We start from the raw sequence: 5,573 nt of genomic DNA on the forward strand, positions 1-5,573 counted from the left end.
ACTTTACACAGACAAAGATATTAGATATGAAGATATGTGAATAGTGTGGGATCTGAGCAAACCAGCTTTCCTCTGGGAAAGGAAACTAGAGTTAGGCTGACAATGTAAGGACTACTTTGCAAGTTTTCGCCCATTTAGGTAAAACTGCTAATTTTTAAATTACCTTGAGTTATCGGTGACAAGCCACCCAAGCACTTAACGGCTGTCAAAAGTATGACTGACAAATCTGTGTAGCTTTCTATTGAAAACCCAGCCATTGTTCCATATTAGTGGTAACCTAAAAGCCCTCCTCCAGAGTAGACTGGATTATGCACTTTGCGTAAGGGATTAACTGTGATTTGATGTCCTCTTTCAATGCTATATATTAAATGCCACTTATGTGTTCTGTGCAAGTGGTTTCATTTGGGTTAATTATTTTATTTGCTTGCCACTCTCCATTGAGATTGCAGAATTCATTTTACATAAGAAGAGGCTATCAGTTTTTAAACTCTTCTAAATTAGCTTTAACAAAAAAATAGTGTGGCCAGCCCACTCAAATGCTTGCTTTCTGAAGGTCCCAACTGCTTTCCTGAAGGTCCCAAAGAAAGAATGATTTGCATGGGAAGACTGCTATCAAGCATAATTGCTTATACATTATCCTTTCAGAGCTTGGAAAAGTTACTTTTTTGAACTACAACTCCCATCAGCCCAATCCAGTGGCCATGCTGGCTGGGGCTGATGGGAGTTGTAGTTCAAAAAAGTAACTTTTCCAAGCTCTGATAGTGGACATCAGTTGACATCTTGCCACATTCTGGACCAGTTGAAGTTACCAGACATCTTTCAAAGGAAGTCCAATGGAAGGCAATGGATGTGATTTAGTCTAGCAAACATGGGCACAGAGTCACAGTCCCCAGCCTTATTTACAGCAGACAGAGAGATGGCTTGAGTATTTTATTAGAGGAAGAAGGGCTCAGGTGAGCTTAGCTAGCCACCAAGGCTACAGGACACACTCCACTTGCAGGCTTAATCAAAATGAATGGGATTGAGCTACATTATATAAATCAACACACACACCTGCCAAGGTGGTGGTTTGCATCCAGTCCAGATCTACCTCTGGTAGCTAACACATGCCAGTGCGAACCATGCAACTGATAAGAACCACAAGTTCCCCCATTTCATTTTCTTCCTGTTTAGTAAAACCACTGTCTCTAAAGGATTGTATTTGCAGACTGAGGGAAGAAGGGCTCATAGATCCAGCTTTCTCACTGACGTCCTGTGTGGCATGGAGTGCTTTTCACTAGGTAAGGTTGGTTGCATCAAGAACAACCCCCCCTCCAAGCAGCAATAGCATGTCCAGTTATCTGTGCTCTAGTAACCTCCAGACTGGACCACTAGAATGCATTGTAAATGGGGCTGACTTTGAAGGCTGCTTAGCCCACAATAAAGCTGTTAGGCTGCCAGCTGGGATGGTCAATGTCTCACCAGTGCTTAAAGCATCTGCAGAAAGTCCTAGGTTCAATCCCCAGCAACTCCAGGCAGGACTGGAAGAGATCCCTGTCTGAAATGCTGGAGAGCTGCTGCCAGTCAGTGTGGACAAGGCTGAGCTGGATGGACCAATGGTCTGACTCGGTATATAAGGCAACTTCCTATGTTCCCCAAACTGGTGCTGTCCAGGTGTCGCTGGATTGCAAATCCCATTAGTCCCAGCCAGCATGGCCACTGGTCAGGGATGACAGAAAATGTAGTCCAACCACATCTGGAGGGCACCAAAGTGGGAAAGGTTGGCTTAAGCACTTTCACTGGTTCCTGGTCCATTTCAAACAGCCTCAAAAATCATCCTCCCCACCTCTCCTGTACTCAACTGGCAGGTGAGGGTGGTGCTCTTACAGCAGCAGCACCAGCAGCAGCAGCTACTGCCCTTGGGAAGACTACAGATCTGAGGAAGGAGAGGAATGACAACATTTCCTTGCTCACCTGCACTGATGCCACACTTGCCAATAAGTAAATGGAAGGGTTGTGTAGGTGTTTGAGAGGAATGAGGAGGGCTGGCATAGACAGAGAGGAAGAAACTGGGAATTCTTCTACAGCTTGGATTTTGATGGGGGGGCTTAAAAGTCTGCTTTTTCTTTTTAGGTGGGTTTTTAAGAACCCCTGAAGTTAGTTTTCAAGAGAGGTTCAGCTGAGCTTTGCCAGGATCACTACTATCAACAGATCTTGTGAATCAGAGTTAAGTGGACCCTTCATTTTCAGGTGTAGCATAGCTGTGAATAACAGATGCTGGGGACAAACAATGTGTGGCCATTACTGTCAGGCCCTAACAATAGAGGCATGTGGTTGGCCACTGTTGGAAAAAGAATGTTAGAGTAAACAGACTGCTGGACTAAGACTCTAATCCTATGTACACTTATCTGGGAGCAGTAGTGTAGTGGCAAATTCAGAAGTGCAAGGTCCCTTCATGATAGTCACACCACTCCCCCTCACTCGCTTGCGCTCCATAGACATCTCCACACTCTGCAGTCCTTCTCCCATGACGTCCCTAGGCATGCTCCCCTTTCATGCTGATTGGCTTGTAAAGTGTCTAAGACAGGCTTTCCCAATTAGTGGGCCACCAGATGTTGTTGGACCACAATTCCCGTCTTTCCTGACCATTGGCAATGCTGGCTGAAGCTGATGGGAGTTGTGGTCCAACAACGTCTGGTGGTCCACTAGTTGGGAAAGGCTGGTCTAAGACCACAGATGACTACAACTCTGCCTGGGAGTAATTTCAACTGAACACTTTTTTTTTTACTTACTTACTTACTTACTTACTTACTTTATTTATTTATATCCCACCCTTCCTCCTGGTAGGAGCCCAGGACAACAAACAAAAGCACTAAAAACACCATAAAAAACAGACTTTAAAATATATTAGAACAAAACATCTTTTAGAAAAAGCTTTTAAAACATCTTTTTTTAGAAAAGCTTTAAAAACATATTAAAAAGCAATTCTTCTGAGTAATATATAGTCACTCCTGCATGATATATAGGATTGTATTGCAAATGGATGCTGATACTGCATAACATTGCTTATATTTTTTGAGCTAACATTAGTTTTATTCTTGCATTTAAAACCTTTGGGCATCTGAAGAAGGAAAGCATTACAGGGCAACTGAGAATTACTGGATAAGAGCAGTTTTTCTACAGACAGAAGGAAACATGTCGATTTGGACACCCGGTAGAGAGACAATCTTCTCATTGTCCCACAAAGCAACTTACCCTCTAGAGCGATCTTAAGCTGCTCTGCATTTTATCTGCCAGTTGTTTGTCAACTCATCGTGACAACATGAGAAAGTGACCATATTTTTCTTTTAACAATTTAGATGACTTCTGCAGGTTTTTCCTCTGCTAGCAGTGGACAGAGAGAAAGAAAAGGGGGGGGGACCTTCTAGATCTCTTTTCACTTTGGAGTGTTGGCCTCATTTTTCCCTTGTAAAGATGTCTCAATTTATAGATTTTATTTTGTGCGTGTGTCTTGGAGACAGAATGGATCTGGTGTCTTTTTTTTATTTTTTAAGTCCCTTCTTTCTCTGTTCTGACACTTCCAATTCACAGTTGCTAAGCATTCCAAGAGCTCACCAGAGGGACCCTCTCATAGTGTGATTTGAAAACTTTGAAATAACACCTACCAGCAGAAGCACCATATGCTCTAAAGTTTCACAACGAACCAACAGGAGCAATCCGCAATAGCATTTGGAAAAAGAAAATGCCAAAGATTTCACCCTTTGCTACCAACAAAAGCCTCTTCATTTAGGGTTATATCCCATCCCTGCCAATTATTACATGATTTCTCTCCCCATCCCTCCACTGCACGCTGCTCCTGGTCTACACAATTGCACCACAGGGGTGCCATTTAGGGGAGGGGCAAAGATTTTAGGGAAGGGGGAGAAGATTCTGGCCTGCTGTTGAATATATTCAAGGTCAAATTGCAAAAAATGAGAGGTGTATGTTCAGAGCAATAGCTGTGATATATACACACATATCAGCTGTGAATTTTATGCAGTATATAGATAGTATTACAATAACAATAGACGTGTAATCACATAGTGACCTTTTTAAAAAAAGGATGGGGGGGGAGACGGTTTATGCCTGTGGCGTGCATGCCTAATACATAGGCCTGGTTTGATATTTAGAATAAAGAATGGGAGCTGCAACAAAAAATTTGCAGTGTGGAGTGTTCCTTGTTCAGGATTCCAACTACTCCATTCCACGCCCACTCCCCACTCACCCATATTGGGTTCCCCCCACCCCATAAAACAGCCTGTCTACTTCTGTGACAACTGACTGTACCTGCTCAGTCCTTATGGGAGCCCTTTGTGTTGGGGGAGAGTCCCTAAAGAATGTTTGCACTTTTGCAAACATTGGGGTTCTCCCGAGCCTGCTAATACCTCTTGTGTATAAATGGTGCCCTTTTGGCTACACAATCAATGGTGCTCCCAGGTCACATCTACACCATGCACTTAAAGCACATTGCTTCTCCCAAAGAATCGTGGGAAGTGTAGTTTGTTAAGGGTGCTGGGAATTGTAGATCTGTGAGGGGTGAATACAGTTCCGAAGATGGGGGGGGAGAGCCATGTGCTTTAAATGTATAGTGCGGATGTGACCACAGTCCAAACCAGGTGTGGGGGAACCTTTGACCCTCCTGATGTTGATGAACTGCAACTCCCATCAGCCCCAGCAAACATAGTCCATGGCCATAGTCAACATCTGGAGCACCAAATGTCCCCCACATCTGGTATAAACACTGGGAATAGAAGGACTGACAGGCTAGCCACTTGGCAAATAGAATCAATGAGTAGGCCAAAGACAGAAATGCTAATGAGGAATAACATGTGGTTTAATATGATGGTGAGAGGATGCTTTAAATGGCGTCACCCTTCTAAAACCTGGTGTCATATGGACATACAATGCTGCCTTACACTGAGTCAAACCATTGGTCCATTAGCCTAGTATTGTCTACTCTGTCTGGCAGTGGCTCTCCAAGGTCTTGGGCAGAGGCTTTACCCACCATCTGCTTCCTTATCTAACCGGAAACACAAGGCATCAATCCTGGGACCTTCTGTACATGTACTCTGCCATTGAGCTAAGGATGTTTGTACACAGAGCAGCAGATCTAGGGGTGTGTGTGAGTGATACATGCATACACCCCTCACCTTGGAACCCACTGCACAGAGAAAGCGAAAAACCGTTTGCTCTGCATTCCATAAAATGAAAAATCCATAGCTCTACATTCTGGAAATGGCCAACCACGACGACAATAAAGGCATCTCATACAGCCTGGCAGAGTGGATCTGCAGACTCAACTTTACACGTGCAAGGCATTATGTGTGCAGAAATGGGCCACAACACAACATTGCCAAAGGGCAATGGTTCTTTGTGGATTTGGAGGCAATGCCCACAAAAATGGGGTGACAGAGGTTTTATTTTATAACTAAGAAGAGCTTACACCTTGAAAAACAACAGCAGATGAACCCCTGGTGGTGACACTCAGCACTGTCCTGGGACCTCTGGTCTACACTGAGTTCCCCCCTCCTCAAGGAGATGACCTTTCAATCACT

The 5,573-nt window shown here is 44.0% G+C and overlaps 1 long non-coding RNA gene across 1 annotated transcript; it reads left to right on the plus strand.

Annotated features, from left to right (window-relative positions):
- Window positions 1–1,177: 1,177 nt before the first annotated feature.
- On the plus strand, window positions 1,178–4,083 carry LOC133363292 (uncharacterized). Its single transcript, XR_009757655.1, has 3 exons — window positions 1,178–1,280; window positions 2,113–2,205; window positions 3,107–4,083. It is a non-coding gene; the product is annotated as an uncharacterized LOC133363292 (long non-coding RNA).
- Window positions 4,084–5,573: the final 1,490 nt, after the last annotated feature.

Source organism: Rhineura floridana, chromosome 8 (genome assembly GCF_030035675.1).
Source record: "Rhineura floridana isolate rRhiFlo1 chromosome 8, rRhiFlo1.hap2, whole genome shotgun sequence".
In the NCBI taxonomy this organism is placed as follows: Eukaryota; Metazoa; Chordata; class Lepidosauria; order Squamata; family Rhineuridae; genus Rhineura; species Rhineura floridana.